Below are 23,561 nucleotides of genomic sequence, written 5' to 3' on the forward strand. Positions count from 1 at the left end.
ACCTGTGAGGGACACTGTGGCTGTAAACCCAGTGGAGAGCAGCAGCCAACAGTTGGGAATGATCATCTGATTTAACACAATGGGTGTCAAGTTTTGGCTCAGCTCTTTCTTCTCTGGCCTCAATTTCTCAGCTGTAAAGTGTGTGTGGGCCGGGGCGGGGGGTGCGGCTCAGGGTGCAGAGCTGAAAGGAGTGAACATCTAAGGCTCTTCCCAGTTTTATACAGTCCCACTCCAATACCTGAATTCCCCTCTTGCCTGTCCAGCTGGGTTTTAGAACCATGGATTTCAATCCTTCTTCACACACTAATCTGAACAGTTAACATATACCAACTGTTTTCAGTTTTTCCCCTTACACCTAAGACTGATAGTTTTCCATGTACAACATATCCTGTAACCATTCCCAGCTTTACAAAGTCATTTGTTCTACATGTGACTTGAAATAGCAGAGTGCCCGCTACTTGTCTGCCTACTCTTACTGACTCAAAGGTAGTCCTGCTCACCTAAGGAGGCAACTAGGACGTTCAGGCTTACTGCCCCTCACACATCAGCATCTGCTAACACAACCAGCTCCTGGTTTCACCCATTGTTGCTAATAATTACTGGTGACTCCCCTTGAGATCCTCACCACCATGAGGATATGACTAGGACAGATTCTATCCATCCTTCCTTAAGCCATCTGGCCTTGCTAACCCCCACCCAGACCAAACCACAGCATCACAACACACATCTAAGTTTCTGTACCAAATGGTCTGATCAACCTCAGAGCAATAGAAATTTGAGGGAGAAACAAAGGAGGAGCTCCATCTGAAAGGGTTTTTGGTCTTTTCAAGAGGAATGACCACTGTGGATGATCCTCCTTCCCTTCCTCACTCAGTCTCTTTTTCTAATGGATCCTCATTTTCCATATCCATTCACTTCAATGTCTTTCAATTTGGTGCACCCAACTGCTACCTTATTCAGGTAACCCCACCCTTCCCACAGAAGGAGACAGTTCCTAATCTTTCAAACGTCTACTGTGCCTCAAGTGGGTGACCATTGCAACAGCTTGTGAGCAAGGCTCTGGTTCCACGAGGGAGGGTGAATGTGGGAGCTCTTCACCTGGAAATGCTGTTCTCTTTGCTACCCAGCAAGAATGACCCCAGCTTCCAAAAGAGCCTTTTGATTTCATTCTTCCCTGAAAGAGGGGATGGTAGTGTTAGCAGTTCCTGCCCTCACCTGCACAATTCCTCCACTTCCCTATCTTTCCTACTGATCCTGAAACCCCCATATTTTGTGATGGAGATGGTGATGCCCTGCCCAGAAGCCCCTCCAGAGAATAACTTGTTGCCCCAACTGCTGGGAAGCCTGTCGGTGGACAGTCCTGAGCCCTCAGCCCCTTCAGATATTGCTTCAGCTTCAGAGTCCCTTCACCCAAGGTCACAGTCTTCCCGGGATAGCCAACATTCAATGACTAATCAAGGTAGGGTATAAAGGCCTGGCCTTCTTGACCCAACTTTGGACAACTTTGAAGCATCATTCTAGTTATAGAGCCATGGCTGTCATTGGACTTTCCTTTGGCTCACTTCTGCTTTCTGCCTCTCCCTTTCATAAGCATTGATCCCCAGGGCTCTACTTAATAAACATCTTGCAAGCTAAACTCTATCTCAGAGTCAGTTTCTCATGGAACCCAACCTGCAAAAGATATTACCTTGGAAAACCAGTGATCCATGTATATAATACAATTAATAGATGATTCTTCTTGATCTTACTGCCCCCTGTCACTCAAAACCAAGACTAGCAAAAGGTTTTATCAACCGGAACACTATTGACAGTTTGAGCTGGACAATTCTTGGTTGTGGAGGCTGTCCTGTGCATTGTAGGATGTTTAACAGCATTGCTGGCCTCCACCCACAAGATTCTGGTAACACCTTCCCAGTTATGACAACCAAAAATGTCTCCAGACATAGTCCTCCGTGGAGGAAAATCAGCCCTCAGTGAAAACTACTGATTTATAAGAAGCATCCCAGCAGGCAGATTCAGTAAGTGTGTAAAAGCATTTGGACCATGAACATAAATATTTTTTACTTAAAATGTAATGCCTCTTCTGAGGCACTTGCCAGAAAACTCTATCTCCAATTGCCTTCTCAGACTTGCTTGTCAAAAGCACAGTTGAGACAACAGATGTTTGAGAAAACTGGCCCAAGGAACTTCTTAGCTCTCCATTTCTCTAAATATTTCTCGTCTCTCTCTCTGCAATTATTTAGATCCAAGAAAACAGCATGCTTGGACTACATTCCTTTAGTTAAAAATGATAATAGTAATTTTTTAAAAACCTGGAATGAGTTAAATAGTGATTTTATCATGGGTAATTATAAAATGGCCCATGAACATGCCTGCATGTTTTATGATTGATGAAGGCACTACATTCAGCATGAACCGCAGATTTTTCTGAGCCATATTCTTTCTTCCCTTCTATATTTTCTTTTGTGGGTCAAAATGACTTTATTAAATATCCTCATTTCCTTTTACCATAGTGATGGGAAAGACATACATTATGGCCATTAAGATAAAAATACTCTCATCAAAGGCATGTAATTGTTCAGGTCCTGGGAAGTGGAGAGAGAGAAGGGAAAAAGTGCATCTTTTTAGAAATCCAATACAGTATTGATATATTGTTTTAGTCCACCAACATCACTTCCTCTAGGGATACCCACCTTTCTCCACTGTGGTTGGTGACCTTGCCTTTATGACCATAGAACAGGGCAAATGACTCATGCTTGGACAACCAGATTCTCTCTCCTGGGTATGACTCTTAACTGGAAAAGCGCAATGCCTGAAGCCTGTTAAAGCTGAATCATCTGATATTAATACCTCAAATAGTCCATGAATTCTCGCTGCTAAGATCCCTGGTGTGGTACCAGTTTCTGTCTCTCCTTTAAACTTTTCTGCAAATATACCCCTAAAAGAATTTTGAAAAATTATATATATCTTCATACATTTTTAATGTCACCTAAAATTTTTCAACATGAGTCTGTTTTATTGTAAGGAATGTCATTTTTAGTGCATTGTAGATACTGACTTTTAAAATAAAACTATCACATTGGTCTTTTAAATATCCAAAAGAGTATAAGTACCAAAGCAATTTGAGACTCATCATCAACATTTAAAAATATATATGTAAACAAATACCTTGTTAACAATTGGAAATTATATCATTCCTTTTTCTCCTTTAACTTATACTTCCATCGCATATCCCCACAGAATTCCATTCTACCTTTATACTAGGAAACCTTTAACTGATCATTACGCCATAGTTGTCTGCAATAAAAATGTATATACTATGAAATCAGTCTTTTAAATGTAATTATGGTAATGAGTCATGTAATATATAACTACTGATCTAATATGTCATTTAATTGTTAATATAATATTATTTTGCAATTGTATTATATTAGATAGTTATATTATATGGACACAGTTGTTTAAAACTGCATAAATGGTCCTATTAGTTTTGATAAGCAATTATTAAACTAAAAACTTAAACTTTTATTGAGAATGCTTCTCTTAATGAGATTCAAGGGGAAATGGTGAATTAACCTTTTGTTTGATGCCTTAAATATTTGTATACCTTAGGGCAATGCAGCAGAACAAGACACAGGATGAGTGAGAGGTAAGCTTTGTTAAAGTGGGAGAAGGGCATGTTTTGATTATACCTAGGATTTAATTCATAAAAGTGACCAAGTGATAACCTGGAGAGGTCAATGTCATTGAAAGAAGTTTTATGGTTCCTTCAAGACGAGGTCACACCATGCCATGCAGGGCCACGTGGGGAAGCACCAGGATCAGTCAGGAGACAGGAGGAGAAAGGGCAAAAGTGTGGCCTTTACTGTGATGCCTGCATGAAGGAGTGGGAGCGGTAGGCAAGCAGCAGGCAAGCTTGAACAAGTTTAGGATTAGATAGTATGAGTACTTTCAGGGTTCTGGGCTGTAGGGGCAGTCTCTAGTTGTCTGGTACCTGGCCCAGAGGTGATTAGGACGGGAGAGACATGGGCTTGGTGTGTGAGAGTTAGATAAATGAGGTGTGAGGATGTGGGCCTTGGGCTGGTTGGTTTGCATATGAAAGGCGTGCTCACAGACAAGTTTTTTGCCATCTCTAGGAAATAGCTAGTTTTGGAAGGGGTAGTCTCTCTCCATTTAGCAAGGCCCTCAAGATGTCAAAGCATCATAAAATATAGGAAAAAAATTTAAAATATGATTAATAATGGCAATTATAACAGAGGCAGTGCCAGAGCAGTATTTTGAATTTTTATCATGTGCATATATTACTTTTTCAAAAATTAAAAATTGTCTTAAACTCAAATGAGGGTTTCCTTTTCCTCTTTCATTTCTCTTCCCATCACTTATCTTCCCTTTCTGAATAATTAAATTCAAAAACTATTAGATGGGGCCGGGCGCGGTGGCTCAAGCCTGTAATCCCAGCACTTTGGGAGGCCGAGATGGGCGGATCACAAGGTCAGGAGATCGAGACCATCCTGGCTAACATGGTGAAACCCCGTCTCTACTAAAAATACAAAAAACTAGCCGGGCGAGGTGGCGGGCGCCTGTAGTCCCAGCTACTCAGGAGGCTGAGGCCGGAGAATGGCGTAAACCCGGGAAGCGGAGCTTGCAGTGAGCTGAGATCCAGCCACTGCACTCCAGCCTGGGCGACAGAGCGAGACTCCGTCTCAAAAAAAAAAAAAAAAAAAAAAAAAAAAAAAAAAACTATTAGATGGAACCAAGCGAGATGAGAGTTTGGATGTGTGTGTCAGGGTTGGGGGCAAGGCATGTTGACCCAGAAAGAAACCATGGAACCCTAGCAGAGTAAGGAGGAAGTTGGGGCCGGGAGCGGGGCTGACATGGAGCTGAAGCAGAGTGAAGAAAGGTGTCTGTGTAAAGGAGTAGAGAGGGGGTGCAGGAAGCAGTAACTCGGTGCCAAGGGTCAGCTGGGAGTAGGGTCTATCCACATTGGGAATAGTTCATTACAGGATTTCAGAGCTCAAACTGGCCAAGGAGCGTATCTGAATAGGTTGGTGGCAGCAGCATTTGGTGATTTGAATGAGATGAGAGGATTAGATGGTAGTAATGTGTCAATTTAATTTTCTGATTTTGATGGCTATATTGAGGTCATGTAGGAAAATGTCCTCTTTGTGGTAGATACACACTAAAGTTCTCGGAAAATGATGGGCAGTAGTCAGCAAGTTATTCTCAAATGGTTCACGAAAAGAAGTTCTTTACACAGTTGTTACAACTTTTCAGTGAATTTGAGGTTGCTCAAAATAAAAGTATTAAAAATAAAACCAGAGTGAGGGAAGCTGGGAAAAAAAATCTCAGCATGCTGATTTACAAAGGGAGTAAAAGAGGAACAAGATCTGCTTTCAGAGGTCATCTCTGTGTTCAGTGGTTTGGCTAAAATAGATGTCTGAATAGATGACATTAATTCGTTCCTACAACAAATATTCCCCATGTCCAAATTTATGCTATGTCAAGGCTGTGTCCTGAGGATACAAGAGTGAGCAAAGTAGGCATGATCCCCAGTCTACAGAAATCAATGGACGAGCTAAGGCTACAGACAAGGAAGAGGCAGTGACAGCATGTCTTATGGGCACAGACAAGTGCTCAAACCCAGACTTGAGTATGGAGTAGTCTTCCCAGAGGATATAATACCCAGAGACTGAGCAAAATGCCAGAAAGGAGGGTGATTTAAAGTGTTCATAACTATATATTATATTTTATGTGTTGTCTGACTCAGGGATAGTTAATATTAAAATCTAACACCTTCTGGAGTCATCAGTCTGATTTGGCAAGTATCTGACCAGAGCAACAATGTTTACTTTACAGATGTCTCTCCAGGTGCTATTGATCAAATGTGTCCTCTACAAATGCATATGTTAAAATCCACTTCCCCATATAATAGTGTTTGGAATGGGGTCTTTGGGAGATGACTGAGTGGTGTATGGACGTGGGGCCTTTGGGATTACTGCCTTTATAAAAGAGACTCCAGAGAGCTCCCTTGCCCTTTCTACCATATGAGGACACCATGACATGACAGCAGTCTATGAACCACAAAGCGAACCTCACCAGACAACAAATCTGCTAGCACCTTGATCTTGGACTTCCCAGCCTCCAGGACTGTAAGAAATACATTCCTGTTGTTTATAAGCCACCCAGTCTACAGTATTTTTGTCATAGCAGCCCAGGACACCAGGTATTGTTGGGTTTTGGGAAGGTTTGTTGTTGTTGTTGAGACACAGTCTCCATCTGTCGCCCAGGAATGCAGCGGCACTATCTCTGCTCACTGCAACCTCTGCCTCCCAGGTTCAAACGATTCTCCTGCCTCAGCCTCCTGAGTAGCTGGGACTACAGGTGCCCGCCACCACACCCGGCTAATTTTTGTATTTTTAGTAGAAACGGGGTTTCACCATATTGACCAGGCTGGTCTCAAACTCCTGACCTCAGGTGATCCACCCGCCTTAGCCTTCCAAAGTGCTGGGATTACAAGCATAAGCCACCACACCCAGTCGACACCAGGTATTATTTAATTCTCAGTAAAGCAGACTCATTCTTCTTTCCCCATCCTATGGAGTGGGCACAGATGTTAGGCTAAAAGCCATCTTCTAAAAGTGACAAAGTAATGCTCTGGGGATCTATCTGTGCTGTCTTACAAACAGTTGCTAAGACAACACCACAGGCATTTACCAACTGCGTGCATCTCGGCAGGCTTTTCCAGAGCCGCTTGCTGTGCACCCATGCTGTCCAGAATGTTGCCCTCATGGAGGCTGTGCTGGGACCAGACACGTGCATAGGTCTGTGCTGAGATGGTGGTTACGGAGACTTGATATGCAGTGTGTGAGAGAAGAAAAAGAGGAAGAGCCAGAGAATTTGGGAAAGAATCTCATAATATAAAGGGATAAGTTTTTGTCTTAAATTAACAAGTTAAAGCTTAATGAGTCCGAGGAGTAATTATGCATGAATCAGCATGAACTCAGGACTTGGAGGCTTCCCACATGTGAAATTGCTGTGCAGTTTGTACTTGGAGCATACCCAATGCAGTCTTGCAGCCCAGATTACCTGGTTTCATTTAGCAAGAGGAGCAGAGTCAGCAGTTCTAACTCTTGGTCCATATAAGAAAAAGACAGAAACATAAGACAGAAACATTATTTCCACAGCAACAATGTCTTCCCAGTTTTCTTGTTAGGAACAGCATGCCAGTCATGGGGCACTAAATTCTCTATGGGACCTTGTTCAGAAAAAAATGTAGATGTGTGTCTATGATCATGGGGGCTATACCCAATCTATTCCAGTGGAAGGTAATTAGGAAGGGCATGAGGAGACCAGATAGAACTGGGAATGTTAGAAGAGTAAGCTGTGTGAGCAGTCAACACCGAGCTATTTGCTGGGACTGTCAACTGCCATCATTCTGACTGTTGTACCTACTGGTCATCACATCCTGGTCAATCCAGACCCCTCTACTTGACCTGGCATCCTCTCCCCAGCTTCTGCCTCCTCCTCTTCTTTGATATGGCCTCTCATTCTTAAACCTTGACAACCCAGCCTCTCTGCACACTTGGAAAAGGAGGAAAGGTCATCTAGATAGGCTCCAGGTGCTGAGGAGGTGGAGGTAAATAAAATAGACAAAAGTCTAATGCCCAAGGAATTTGCATTCCAGTGGAAGAATACAGATAATAAAGAATAAAAAAAAAAACTAATCTCTGATTGTAGTAAATGCTATAAGGTTTGATAAAGCAGATTCTGTGACAGAGTGACTGAGGCGCTACGAAGGGGAAGCCCCTCAATTGCCCCTGGCCCAGCATGGTCTCGGCAGCTGAGGATGGTAATCCTTATCCTCCAAGGGAAGAAGAGAAACACCTTGGGGAAGTGGGGGTGGAATGGGGGTGGATCCCTCTGTCATTTCAGCAGATTGTTGTCATCTGAGCCCCGTTGCCAGGCAACCCAGCCATGCCACAGGCAAACCTGGTGGAGAGCTTAGAGCCCAGGTGAACAAAGCCAATTTCTGCTGAGCAGGAAAGTGCTCACCCAGAGGATCTTGGTGCCTAGGTGGTCTTGGCCAGTAGGTCCTTGAAGGAGAGAAAGGAGGAAAAGCACTTGTGAGTGGGCAGAGTCAGCTGTTCTAACTCTTGGTACCTGGAAGAAGACAAGACTAACAGCAACAATGTCAACAGCAACTATGCTTAGCACTAGACTAAGCAAATCTTAACCAGAAAAATCACTGGATGTCTCCTATTCATAGCCGGTCTTTCAGCTGATTGGCCCTTGTGTCTTCATTGAGCTCCCTGGCCCCACACCCTGCCTGGCAAACTGACACGCAGTCATAGAAGCACCTAGCAGCAGGGGCTCTCACTGGAAGGCTCTATTTATTGGCCTGAGATATGGAGACCTGTTTTGAGCAAAGGGGATGCCTCTCCTGCCCCCTTTTTAATTCTGACACACGCTCAACCACAAGCCTCTCAGGTAGCTTCTTCAGCTTCAGTAAAGGAACACATGAGAGGTGCTACTCAGAGAATCTCTTGCGACTGATGATCAATCAACATCCTAGACACTGCCACCTTGGCCAGCCTGAGGGTGTGTTTGTCGACTGCCTGGGCCTTCTCAGAGATCAAGGGGCAACATTTCTTTCTTTTCTTATTCAAGAGTTTTAGTTCTGATGTCATGTGGCCAACCACCAGCCTTAGATCTTTGTGTAGAAAAAACCTCTATCTATCCCTCCTGGTAGTCCAGAACTGTTAAAGTATGAAAGCAGAAGGGAGCTAAGAAGTTAGTGGAGAATACTTGGCAAGAGACTAGAGAAAACAGAGGGGAGACCAGAATTTGGGGCTGCTCTTCTTCTGGTAGCACATTCCAGTTCCAAAAGAGCCTATTAACAGGGTAAGTTGTACATTGGCACCTTCATGGATCTAGGGGCACAAATAGAGTCTAGAGCCCACCGAGGGTGAGGTCACTGGTAAACTCCTACATTTTAAGTTGGGGCCCCAAAAAGTTAGATCCCAGGATTAAGAGTGAATCAGAAGCAAAATATTCATTGTGTGGAAGTCATCTGAGTGATACAGAAAAATTCAGTCCCTGATTGCAGATTAAGGTGATCTTGGATTTTTAGTGCCCCAAGCCAAAACAAATTAAAATCCACACTGGAGGAAACTTTCATTATTCTAGGCTTCAACTATTTCTACGAACAATTTTTCAAATTTTTTTGTGGTATACAATCAAAGATAATCAGTCAAAAGAGAAGATAAGAAAGCAAGGATGAGAACTAGCAGAAAGAACAAATAATAGAAATAGACCCACAGAAGTTCCAGATTCTGGAATATCAAACACAGACTTTAGAATAACTTTGCTTACTATGTTTACATTAAAAACAACGCAAAAATTCTAGGAGCTATAAAAAGCACCTGAGAACTTTTTCCAGGCAGGAAGCTGGGGCAATCATAGGGCTCACCTCATTTGTTTTTCACCTCTCAAGGATCACTCTTTTGATTTTTAGTATGGTATACAATTGTGTCTTTTACTTTGTTCATGTTTTTTGGTTAAAGTAGGAAGGTAAATTCAGTTCCTCTTACTCCATCCTGATCAGAAGCAGAAATCGTACCCTAAATACTCTTCATTACATCACCTTGTTTCTTCACAAATCATACCACACTCAAATTATTTTGCTCATTGTCTCTCTGCTTAGCTATTACTTATCTTATTCATCAGAATACAAACTACATGGAGTAGGAAACTTTTTCTCCTATATCCACTGGATGTACATGTATTATCTGGCATGTATCTGGCACATAGTGAATTATTAATAAATATGTGTTGACTATATAAATAAATGAGCTCATAGTACTCAATCTGTAGCTTCCAACTAAGCCAATAGAAGTCCAGAAACCTTCTATATATGGCTCTTTGGGAATGGAATACATCCCCTCACAAAAAAAGCCCCTCATCATCCCTCCCAACTTGAGCCAGCAAGCTTCTCTGTCTGCCTTCTTACTCTCCCTCTCTTTCTCCCATAGGTCAAAGGGCCAGATTCGTCCCTCTGATATCTTTTGTCTGAACTGTACAATGGATTTTTTTCAATTTGTGCCAAGATTTTATAATTGGGAGATTTTGCTGGCAAATATGAATTTCTGGCTTCTTTTGATCAACCAGAGCTGGCAACACTGTTTACTACCTGGAAACAGACTGCTGGAACACAGCCATGGTTACTCTTCTTAGGAGGGTCACATGCTCCCCTGTTTACCACAATCCCCACTCAACCAGCCTCACTGACTCTACCTATACAGCTGGAATAGGCATTGGAACCTAGGACCTGGTTCGGCATTTGAAAATACAACCTTTTCCAATCCAAAGGAGACCCTCAATTTCCAAGGCAACAAGATCTACTTGCCTTCGTGGTAAGCCTGGAAGAAATAAAGATATTTAATTTTCCCATTAGCTTCCCTGGTACATAATAATTGTGCCCTTCACAGAGAGACCTAGGAAGGAGACTGATAAAGGCTAGAAGTTTGACTCCAATATAATAATTAAGTGTAAGTTTAGCTGCAAATGACACATCACTCAAAAGCACGTTTAAATTAACTAGACAGAAGTTTATTTCTCTCTTTCCCGGAAGTTCAGAAGCAGACAATCCAGAGCTGGTATGACACTCCTCATGGCGAGTCTCCAGTTTCCTTGCATCTAGAACTCTGCCATGCCACTTTATGATCCAAGATGTCCCCCTGTCTCTAGCAATCTTGTCCACATCCCAGGCAGTAAGAAGGAGGAAAAGAAGAACATTAGGCTTTTATTTTCTTAAACAACTTCTGGAAATTAAACGAACACACTAATCCTGTTTCCATCCAGTTCTGATCAGAACGTAACCACCTGGTTACCCTTAGATAAAAGGGAGGCATACTCTTTATTAGCAATGTTGACCAGGTTACTACTACTTGGAAATGCCAGTAGTATGCCAAGCTAATAGAGATTATTAACTTGGGCTGCCAGAACACGACCATAGCTATCCTTCTTAGAAGGGTCACATGCTGTCCTGTTTATCACACTCCCCACCCAACCAACTTCGCTGACCTTACCTATGCAGCTGGAATAGGCTTTTGAACTTAGGACGGCAGAATGTTAAACACCAGGGATTCTATTTCTACAAAAGAAGGGGAAAATGGATACCGCAGAATCACTTTTGGTTTCTGATGCTCCAGTATATAAAAATACAGAAGAAGAAGACCTCAGAAGCTGCTTCATGGATGTTTTTCACTTGCTCTAAAGTTTCTTCTCGCCACTCCACGCCTAGGACTCTTTCTAATAAGTATTGGGACTCAGTAAGTGTTGCTGGAGGATCTAACATCAACATAACTCCAAACATTGACATAATCTCAGGAAAATGTAGAGAAACATGGAAAGAGAACTGAAGTTGAATTTTCCTACTAACTGGTTGGATAGGGGATTGTACTGGACATTAAATTACAATACAGAAAGTAAATGAAGTCCTATTTTTCTTACACCAGGAAGACACTGAGCAAAAACACCTGCTATTGCTTTCCCAGACAAATCCTGAAAAACAGAGCTCTAATGTTGGTGGCATACCTCTGAGAGCAGAATCAACACTCTGTCCCTGGAACAGTGGGATCAGCTAATAGGCTATAGGAGATTCCCTGGATTCTGTTTGGCATGGGAAACAGGCTGAAGACAAAGACAGGAATAAAGAGACACATTATCTTGAAGGAAGAATTCTGTGGTTGAAGGTGGATACAGGAAAGACTCAATTATGAGCATCTCTGCAGCTGCCAAACTCCATTAGCTTAACAAATTACACACACATGCACACACGCACGCACACACACTGCTATATGACCAAGTTCACTATGAATCCATCAGCTGGGACCTGCCATTTGATTCTCCTGACAACAGCTGCAAAGAAGAGCAAGAAATATGAGGAACAGGACAGGCAAAAATAACATACATCAGAAACATACTGCCATGGAGCAATGAAAGTTGTGACCAAATATTTGAACACAACCTAAGAAATTAATGAAATAATCACCCCTTTAAAACAAGAGCGCAAAACCAAATAAAATATTCAAGGAAGAAACAACACTGGAAGATGTTTCAACATAATGTGAAAAAACATCAAAACTTAGGAAAGAGGAAAAAAGCAATTGCAGAAATATAAACCAATTTGGAAGGAGCAAGACAGACACAGAAGGCTGAACAAAGAAGGGAGAAAAAAATAAAGAAAATTCTGTAAGACAAATTAAAAACTAAACAGAGTCAAACTACAAACTATGAAGAAATAGTTGCAAGACATGACGAGTAAGAAGCTAATTTTCCTTCATATAAAGAATGTTGGCCAGGCATGGTGGCTCACGCCTATAATTCCAGCACTTTGGGAGGCCAAGGCAGACAGATCACCTGAGGTCAGGAGTCTGAGACCAGCCTGGCCAACAGGGTGAAACCCCGTCTCTACTAAAAATACAAAAATTAGCCAGGCATGGTGGTGGGCACCTGTAATCCCAGCTACTCAGCAGACCGAGGCAGGAGAATAACTTGAACCCAGGAGACTGAGGTTGCAGTGAGTGGAGATCACGCCACTGCACTCTAGCCTCGGTGACAACAGTGAGACTCCATCTCACAACAGACAAACAAACAAAAAGAATGCTGTCTTAGTACTTTCAGGCTGTTATAACAAAATGCCATAGACTGAGTGGATTATTAACAACAGAAATTTATTTCTCATAGTTTGGTAACCTGAAAGATCAGGATGCCAGCACGGTCAGGCTCTGGTGAGGGCCTTCTTCCGTTTCGCAAACGGTTGGACTGCTCACTCTGCTCACACATGGAGGAAAGAGGATGAGAGCGCCCTGGGGTCCCTTTTATAAGAACACTAATTCCATTCTTGAGGGTTCCATCCTCATGACCTAATCATCTCCCAAAGACCTCATTTCCTAATACCATCACACTGGCGGTTATGAATTTGAGGGGACACAAACATTTCAGTCCATGGCAAATATATACAGTAAATAAGAAAAAAAAACAGAAACCCAAAAGAAAAATCATTAAAGAATATGAATAGACAGCTCACTGAAAAATAAACACAAATGTATTTTAAATGTCTGAAAAAGTTATCATAAACAAACTAATAGTATAAAAAGTGAATATTAAAACTCAGATTGCTAGATATAACTACTCCATTGGCAAAGGTCAAAAAGCAATATAACACATTGGCAAGGAAATAGGAAAATATGTTTCTCATATATTTTCTTTTTTTTTTTTTTTTGAGACAGAGTCTCGCTCTGCCGCCCAGGCTGGAGTGCAGTGGCCGGATCTCAGCTCACTGCAAGCTCCGCCTCCTGGGTTTACGCCATTCTCCTGCCTCAGCCTCCCGAGTAGCTGGGACTACCGGCGCCCGCCGCGTCGCCCGGCTAGTTTTTTGTATTTTTTAGTAGAGACGGGGTTTCACCCTGTTAGCCAGGATGGTCTCGATCTCCTGACCCCGTGATCCGCCCGTCTCGGCCTCCCAAAGTGCTGGAATTACAGGCCTGAGCCACCGCGCCCAGCCTTCTCATACATTTTCAAAGGAAGCATAAATTAACCATCAGTGGATGGCGATTTGCAAAACCTATCAAAATCTCGAATGCACATGTACCTTGACCTACCAACTCTATTTCTAAGAACATATCCTGTAGATTTGCTCTCATATGTATGCAGAGATGAATGTGCAAAGTTATTAACTACATCACTGCTTGTGATAGGAATTGGAAACAAGGTAAATATCTATCAACATAAGATTTGTTACATATGTTGTAAAGGTAGAAAACAATGAGGTAGATCATTATATACTCATACATATAAGATATGTTATTCAGTGAAAAATTAAAAGGTAATAGTGTTGAAAAGAAAATTAGGAAGTCAGCCGTGAGAAGAGGAAAGAAGACTTACTTTGCATAGCATACTCTCTGGTGTGATTTTAATATTTTACCTTATAAGCATAATTGATGTCCCTATAAATAAAAACCCAGTCAAAAATAATTAATTTTAAAATCTGTTTTCCAATTTTAAGCTCAATGATAAGCTCATTTTAAGCTCGATGATAAATAATAAGAGGTGGTTATTTGAGAACAAATCCAAACCAAGACCAGACCAAACTCTCCAAGTGCGGCAGCTGTTGGGAAATATTGTATATTTGTAGTAATGACTCCGATTTTTCAGTCCTCCTTGTATCCATGCCCTTTGTTGTTGTCAGGTAACTTTCAGTGGTTTCTCGCTGTAGGTGGGACATAATTCGACTCCTGACATCCACATGACTTGCTTTGGCTAATACAATAAAATGGAAGTGATGAGATGTCAGCAGTAAAATTAGGCTTTCGGAGACTGTGTGTTTCAGCTTGTTCCTTGTGCTTCTGCTCTCTCCATGAGAAGGACATGCATAAGTAGCCCACTTGTCCCAGGAGAAGAGTAAGAGTCATATGGATCAGATTGATTGCAGCTAAGATTGTGTATCCAATCGCAGCCTGAGCCAACCCCAACCTTGAGTAGAACCTCCAGGGGACTTACAGACTCATGAGCAAGCCCAGTTAAGATCAGCCAAGCTCAACCTCATAACCTGTGAGCTTTAATAATGAATTGTTGTTTTAAATAATTGTTAATCCAGAAATCTCACTACTGGGTATCTACCCAAAGGAAAATAAGTCATTATATGAAAGACACTTGCATACATGTTTATAACAGCACAATTCACAATTGCAAAGATGTGGAACCAACCTAAATACCCATCAACTAATGAGTGGATAAAGAAAATGTGGTATATAGACACCATGGAATATTACTTAGCCATTAAAAGGAATGAAATAATGTCTTTTGCAGCAACTTGGATGGAGCTGGAGGCCATTACTCTAAGTGTAACACAGGAGTAGAAAACCAAAAACCATATGTTCTCACTTATAAGTGGGAGCTAAGCTATGAGTATACAAAGGCATACTGAGTGGTATAATAGACTTTACAGACTCAGAAGGTGGAGGGTGGGAGGCGGGCTAGGGATAAAAAACTACACATTAGGTACAATGTACACTACTGGGGTGATGGTTGCACTAAAATCACAGAATTTACCACTATATAATTCATCCATGTAACAAAAAAACCACTTGTACCCCAAAAGCTATTGAAATAAATTTTTTTTAAAAAGGAAGAGGGAAGAGGAACTGCCCTTCGAACAACAACCCAGTGTCAGTCACAAACTCCCAATGTGTTCCAAGGTATACTCTGTATCTCAATTCTTTGTATTCGTGTAGCCTAATAAAGCACACAGATTTTCAATAAATGCTTATTAGAATAATTGGATGATTCAGAAAGTTTAGGACTACCTGGGGGATTTTGGAACAGTGACTGTGGATACATAAATGAAATTATAGATCATCTAGTAGTCTTTTCCCTGACACCTTCACTCTTGCCTGTCAATCATTTTGACTTCTGGCCAGGAAGTTGTGCAGTGAGAAAATGCAAATGGGCAGAGGAGCAAAGAAGCCTCCGTTTCCTTTTTTGTGAAAAGGGTAAGGATAAAATAAAGCTTGTCTGTTATTAAAAAATAAATAAATAATTGTTAAGGTGGTTTGTTACATGACAATTGCCAGCCAACAGGGATGGTGTCAAGGTGTTTTAACCATATTATCCTGAATGGAGTGTGGTAAGGCCAGAAACAGATTATGAGAGAGAAACAGGAAATAATTCTACAGTTATTGTACTCACAGGTCCCTGGGAAAACACAGCACACCATGCAGGGATGCTCAGATGAAACTCTGGGCTGATCATGAGGCAGAGGGAGAAAGGGCACCTGTGGGCAGGTGCCTTTATTATGGTTTCTGTGGGAAGGAATGCGTGAGGCAGGGTAAGTAAGCTAGTTTTGCTTGTTTGAGCCATTCCAGAATTAGCTAGTTCAAATAATTTCTGGGGCATGGTGGTTGTTCCTAGTCACCTGATACCTGGCCATGGGCTGATTAAGGCAGGGGTAGAGCAATTCAGGTGTATGGAAGCCCTGAGTGTGAGAGCCTAGTAGAGGAGGTGGTTGAGGATGTGGATTTAATTGGGTGCTCAAGACAGAGAACTGACCAGCCTCTAGCCAGGGCCTCAACCCTGGATTAAGACAGTATTTTTAGAAAACTATAATACTCAAGGTCATAGTCCCTGTGGCCTTATGGATTTTTTTTTTTCTCACAGAATATGTACTAAGGAGCAGCCAGAGGCAGGCATCCTGGGGAAAAAGAAAAATCAGATAAGGGGTATATCAATTATTAATTATTTGGATTAAAAGTCCATTGAGGGTGTTCCAGTTGCTATGGTTGCATAACAAACTACCCCAAAACACACTGGTTTATTTTGCTTACAGATCTGCCATTTGGGTAGGGCTCAGTGAGAACAGCTTGTCTCCATTCTATTTGGCATCATGAGGGGCAGCCTGAGGGTCGGGGGCTAGAGCCGTCTGAAGTCCTGATCACTCGTGTGTCTAGTGGTCGATGCTGGCTGTAAGCTGACACCTTAGCTGGGGTTGTTGGCTAAAACACCTACTTGCAGCCTCTCCATTTGGCTACATGAGCTTCCTTATAACACGGTGGCTGGGTTCTCCAGACCCTTGTGATAGGAAATGTAAATAATCTAAATATCTAACAACATGAGATTTGTTACATATACTGGTGGAAGCCATATCATTTTTAAACGACCGAACCTTGGAAATAATGCAGTTTTCCTTCTGCTATACTCTATGCCTTAGGTTAGTAACAAAGCCCCACTCAAGTTCGAGGAGGGGGAAATAGACTCCTCTCGATGAGGAGTGTAAAAGTGCTGGGACAGCATGTGGACTAGAAATATTGCTGTGTCTGTTTTTGGAAAATACAGTCTGCCTTAGGGGATGGGGGAGCACAGGAAAAATGAGGTAGGCGGTGTCTCTGAGGTGAGAGAAGAGAGTAGGGGCATGACTAAGCTTGGCTGTGAAGAAGAGCCTGGGAGAAGCAGGCAAGCAATGCCTGCCTGTGGTAGAAAGCGAACTGGAGATGCTGGTAAGCAGCAAGGAGCTTTCATGGCCTGCCTGACAGTTGTCACCTTTCTTTAGTGTCATCTATGCTGGATGCTGCTTAGGACTAATGATGCCAGGGTGTGGTGGGAGGTTAAAAGTATGGCTGAAGGTACAGGAGTCAGTGGTACCTGATGCTGCATCAGGTCCCAGACAGAGTGTCCTGGGCTCAGGCTTGGCTGGCAGGAGGGGCAAATCTGAAAGCTATCATGGACACAGTGTGGGCAACAAATAAAATCCCTGTTATTTGTACAGTGCTAGGGAGGCATGGAGCAGTGTACTAGAAGCTGGTGAGGAAAAGGCAGTCACTTAATGTCTTTGACCTCAGTTTCCACATCTCCAAAGTGGACATTGCCTACTTTTCAGGGTTACCAGGAAGATTAAGTACAAGGATACCTGAGACATTTGGTTACAAACGCCAGTTAGTGGACACTCCTCATAGAGGCCATGATTGCTATGCTTGGATTCTCATGAGCCTTCTCAAAGGAAAAGGAACTAAGTGCCAGTATTTTGCCCAGAAATAGACTGACTCCCAGGTGTCAACATTATCTCACAATATTAATTCCTGGGAGCATTTACAGGGAAAGCAACAGAGTCTGATAGGGGAGATGATCCACTTCTTGATTTGAACCTGACAGAGCTCAGAGCCTCCCACTCACAGCAGACGACCTGCAGACTGGGTTTCCCAGAGAAACCAGCTAGTTCTTGCTGCAAGGGAGGTGCCTCTATTTGAAGCTAAGACTGACACACAGCCCCAGATTCAGACTGGAAAAAGGCCAGGAGCCTTGTTCTTTCCTCCTCCCCATGGGCCTCCCCCTGTTCTTTTTGCTCTCCCCAAGTCCCCTCTCAGAACTTAGCTAAGCCTGGCCCCTCACCCATCTTGCTCTCAGAGCAGAGGAGTTGCTGAGACAGGGAACAAAGGAGGCCGCACTCAAACGCTGACAAGTCTCAGATGCACCCACTCAAGTGCACACTCTTGGCCCTGATTCTGTGTTAAGCTGTGAGCCAAAAATACGTCTCATGTAGACGGGAAAATGTGTCTAGAATAGCATTGTCTGCACCCACACACACACACCCCACCAGCCCCACCAAACTTTGGACTGTACACTAGGCCTGGCAAGCAGTAGGTGCTCCACTCCCAGCCTTCCCCTCTTTTTTCTCCTGCCTTCTGCCACTCAGGGCCAGCTGTAACTTCACTTTGGAAGTCTGCAGAACTGGTTCAAGGGCTCCAGAGAATTCTCTTTGATCATCCTCTGGTTCTCTTACACCCTCGGAAACAGAGGTCCAATTCAGTTCAACAAACATTGAAAAAAATTCAATAAACACTGAAAAAAAAATGAGCACCTACTGCGGGCCAGCCCCCTGCTTAATGCCAGGGCAGGCCACTAGGAGCTCTTCACCAGAGCAGCACAGCCTCACAGAGCTTTCTGGGCAATGAGAATGTTCTAAACCTGGGTGGTCCAATATGGTAACCACTAGCCACACATAGCTACACTGCACTTAAAATGTGTCTAGTGTGACTGAGGAACCAAACTGTCCATTTAACTTCATTTTTAATTGTCACAGGTGGCCAGTAATTGCTACATTGGAGAATGTAGGCTAGAAGGACGCAGGCGTGTGCACGACAGCTCTCTTCTACCTTCCACTCCAAAGTCCTACAATAGAGGTATGGAGACCACAAGCTGGGGGAGCAGGAGAGCATGAGGGTTAGGGGTTAGGAAAGGCTTCTTGGAGGTGGTGTTCTGGCGGAAGAGGATTAAAGGAGGGAGAGGATTTCAACAGGGGAGTCTAGGTGGGAAAGGGACTTCCAGGCAGACACTAGCACTGGGCAAAGGTGCAGAAGCTGGAAGTAGGGTGTATCTCCAGGGGGCTGTGAGGAAAGGAGGAGGCTAGTACATCAGTTCCTTAGGGGTAAAGAGGTTGAAATGGGACATGAGGCTGGACTAGCAGGCTGAGGAGAGCTTGACTGTCAGGCTACACGCTGCGGGCACCCTGCTGCCTTTGAGCAATGAAACGATATAGCCAAGGTAAGCTTGAAGAAGCAGGCAGCTATGTCTAAGACAAACAAGGGGGAAAGCTGGGCAGCCCTGGGAGGTGGGTGCCATTATCCAAGCGAGAGGGAATGAAGACCTGAGTCGGGACAGAGGTAAGGATTTGGGGAAGGGGGAGTGTGAGTGTTCCTTCGAAGCCACTCCTAGCACCTTCTTCTCTGTACTTGCATCCCCAGCACCCAGCTAAGTTTCAGACTATAAAAGGAAGTCAAAGCACATAGTAAGTGGCCAATAAATGTTTGCAGCGGGGAAGGATGAAATGGAGCAATTTCTTAGGTATGATGATTGGTTAGAATGCAGCCATGGGGCTGAAACAGGGATTGATTTTCATTCCCTTGAACTCCAGAGAGCTCTTGGGTGCTTACTGAGGGCTGCACACATGGGTACGGGGAATGTGGCATAAAAGATCCCCAGCCCTGTGCTCAGGGAGATCACAGCCTCACTGGGGGAGGCAATCAGCTTCTGAGGCTCCTGTCTGAATCCAGGATGGCCCCTAATGAAATCTGAGAAGTCAGGAGGAAAAGCTGGCAGGTCGGGCAGAGCATTATTTTTTGAGGCGTGCTAACTCCAGTGTGCCAGTGAGACATCAGGATGGAGAGGCCCAGCTAGTCCTTAGAATAGGTGTTGGCGCCACAGTCTTCGCTTGTGAAGTCCTGACCCCAGTGGAGAAACAGAAGGAGCAGGAGGGGTAGAGGTGTCCAGGAAGTAGAATCAGAAATGGAGGCAGAAGGCAGTGCCCACAGAACAGGCTTCAGGCTCCCCTGTCACATCACAGGCTCTGGTCTCTGTGATTGCCAGGTGGGGCTAATGGACTCAACCAAACCCATTCTCCTTTAAGTGTTGCTCAAAAACACCAACACTGTTACCAGTGATATGGACTAAACTGTGTTCTCAAAATTCATGTTGGAGTCCTAACCCCCCATACCTTAGAATGTGACTGTACTTGGAGACAGCGTCTAAAGAGGTAATTAAGTTAAATGAAGACATTAGGGTGGGCCCTAATCCAATATGGCTGATGTCCTTATAACAGGACATTAGGACACAGACAGGCTCAGAGGGAGACCCTGTGAAAACACAGGGAGGAGACAGGCACCTCCCAGCTGAGGAGAAGGACTCACAAAAAATTAAACCTGCCAATGCCCTGGTCTTGGATGTCTAGCCTCGCCACCATGAGAAAATAACTTTCTGCTGTTTAAGCCATCCAGTCTGCACAGTGCATTGTATGGCAGCCCTAGCAAACTAACACACCTGGCCATTGTTCAGCAGGTGACAGCTTTAGGCAAGAAGGCCTCTGATCCTCTTCTCCTTCTGCCAAATGGGCAGTGCCCTCCCCACTGAGCAGAACTTCCTTTCCCCTTCTCCTTCCCCTTTCCCACAGGACCCCACTCCCACACACCTACTCTCATCCCGACAAGGGCGATAAAAGGATTTTTAGAGCCCTTCAGGTTGCAGTTTCTCACTTTATTTTTAAAAATATCTCCTGTAATATGGGCAGACAAAACAGTGTTTGTCCCTTGGTAAAGACTCCTCAGATGTATTTCCAGTTTGCAGTTCATGTGCACTAAACTGTAGTTGTTTTAACTCCACCTGGACGCCCCCAGGCAGCCTATAATTTTTTTTTTTTTTTTTTTGGCCTTTGAATTAAATGCAAAGAAGAAACAGAGGGATAAGAAATTCAGGCGCATGCATCCTCTTCCTCTGTGTCCCAGCCCCCAAAACACACCACCCAGAGAGAGGAGAGCGCATGCATCCCCTTTCCCTGGCAAGTGTCCTCTCACTCAAAAGCTGTGCCCTTGGGACCCAGGCCACCTGCCACCTCCTCCAGCACATACAGCCTGACAGTACAGCATCGTTTCAGTTACAAGCCCAGGTCTCCCTGACAGCCCTGACCTGACTTGGGGTCCTAAGAGCTGAGTTCTGACAAGCAAGGAGAGTTGGTGATCAAGGGCAGTAGTGCAGCCAGCTCCAAGGACTCTGATGCTTGGCATCAGGCATGCCAAGTCCCAGGATGGCAGGGTGCATCTTCTGCCTTTCATCCAGCTGTTTTGACATCTCGACACCCTCGCCAGAGGAGATCCATGTTTTACCCCTTGCCCTGACCAAGCTCTGAGAGAAGTTGAAAAGTCACCAACTTGATCTGTAGTTCTGCCCACCCACCTTGTGAAATTAGGAATATCCATGCAAGGGACTCTTTCCCTTCCTTGGATCTGACTAAGCCCTCTGTTGTCCCAGGGGTCCTTCTCTAAGGCCAACGAGATGGGACAGTGAGAAAGAATCCCTGACATTGGGTTCACCACCGTGGCTCTCACCCAGGAAAATGGACTTCGGGAGCAGCTGAGCCTGCAGCTGACAGATAACAGCTGTGGGGTGGCCCCAGCTCCTTCCCACTAGCAAATTAGCACCTGCCAGACCTGCGTCAAAATAGCCAAAGGACTCTGGATCATTGGATGCAAGCTGACATCTGCTTGAAGGGAAACTGAAAGGAGGAAAGTGGTGGGGTAGAAGACAGAAGATAGGTCTCAAGAAAACTTCTCAAGAAAACTTCTGTCCTCTCTGTATCCATACAGTTCAAACAAACTTACCAATGCCTGGGCTAACTACTGGAGTGGAGGTCCTGGGGGACAAAGCTAGACAGAGCTATTAGGGTCTCAGTTTCCATCTGCATAATGGATGTACAAAGACATCTCTCTCATGGGGTTGTCGTGAGTATTCACGCAGGGCCAGTCCCTGTATGCACCAGTACCAAAGGACTCATCCCAGTACACGACAGCTGTTACTACTGAAAGAAGTCAGGGAAGGAAGCAGGAGGATGCCATCAGTCCCAAGACTCAAGGGCAAGGATGCTCTCATGGAGTAAAATAGGAGGTGTAAAGCCAAGATTACGAAGAGCAGGACACCAAAGGATCTGGTGATAATGTTCAAGTTGTACATAACGAACAGCGTAAGGGATTCCCTTTTAGTTACAGGTGGGTGGAGATGCATACCAGGTATGCCCTTGGAACCCAGGCCACAATCCACGGCCTCCAGCGCATACAGCCTCACAGCCCAGACTCTCCAGAGTCTACTTTCATTTTAGCAGGATTTCTGCTTCTTCAACAATTTTGTTTCGAAGCTCTTTGAAATAAATTTGATTTCAGGTCAACTGGATGAGAAGCACAGGGCCAAGCTACATCCAGGTGAGACCTCAAAGGATGCAGAGGAGCATCCTTTCCTGCCAGGATATCACCGCCATGGAGCGCACAACACTGGCTCTCAATATTGCTTTGCAAACGCCTGAGTGCAGAGAGGGGGTTCTCTTTTGACCACCTCTTTGGGCCACAAATGTTTTCCCTCTTGAACCTCTCTATTTTGCTGTCTAAAAATTTCTTTGTTGTTTCTTGTGACCACAAACATAATCCAAACTATTTTTAAAAATCTAACTCTTACCAAATACGCAAGGACACCAGCAACAACAATTTGGCACTGAATTTTTGTGTTCGTTTTACAAAGTAAAGAAATAAGTTGAACCATGAAGGTTTCTCTGTGGTTTGAGTTTTCAGTGAGCAAGTGATCTTTGCCATATTTTCATGCCAGCAAATTTAGGTAGAAACCAACCCATGTTCATGGTAGTCAGCCATGCCCCTGAGGAACACATGGATTGTCTCCAATTTTGCACTCTCCCAGACACTCCTGAAGTAGACATTTATTTGGAAACTTGTAGAAATGTTTCTTTAATACAAATTCTTAAAAAGTAGGAATGCTGGTTATATTCATATAATGGAATATTATTCGGCCTTTAAAAGGAAGGAAATTCTGACCCCTGGTACAACATGGATGGGCCTTGAGGACATTGTGCTAAGCGAAATAAACCAGTCACCAAAGGACAAATACCATATGATTCTACTTACATGAGGTCATAGTCAATTCACGGAGACAAAGTAGAAGGGTGGCTTCCAGGGACTGTGGGTAAGGGGAAATGGGACTGGTGTTCAGTGGCTACAGAGTTTCCACTTTGCAAGATGAAAAAGTACTAGAGATCTGTGGCACAACAATGTGAACATACTTAACACTACTGAACTGTATACTTAAAAATGATTAAGATGGTCAACTTTCTGTTATTTGTATTTTACCACAGGCAAAACTAACAATAAAAAAGAGAAAAGGACTGACCAAAACAAAAATTGGGAATGCTGGATCCAAGGGTGAGTCCATTTTCAATTTTAATAGATATTGTTGAAGTGCCCTCAAGAAAAGCTAGACTGATTTTTGTTCTCGTTACAGTGTGTGAGGGACTTCCTTGTCCACTTTTTCTCCATCATGATTTGGTAACAGCGAATGGGAGAGGAAGTGGGGAGAAACTGATACACTTTACTTGAAGTATAACAAAACAATGTTTGTCTGCTCAGCTATGTCCTGATCCTCAAGAGTGGCCACAAAATAAATTGGGTTGCAGCTTTCTGCAG

Source organism: Macaca fascicularis, chromosome 2, assembly GCF_037993035.2.
Source record: "Macaca fascicularis isolate 582-1 chromosome 2, T2T-MFA8v1.1".
NCBI lineage: Eukaryota > Metazoa > Chordata > Mammalia > Primates > Cercopithecidae > Macaca > Macaca fascicularis.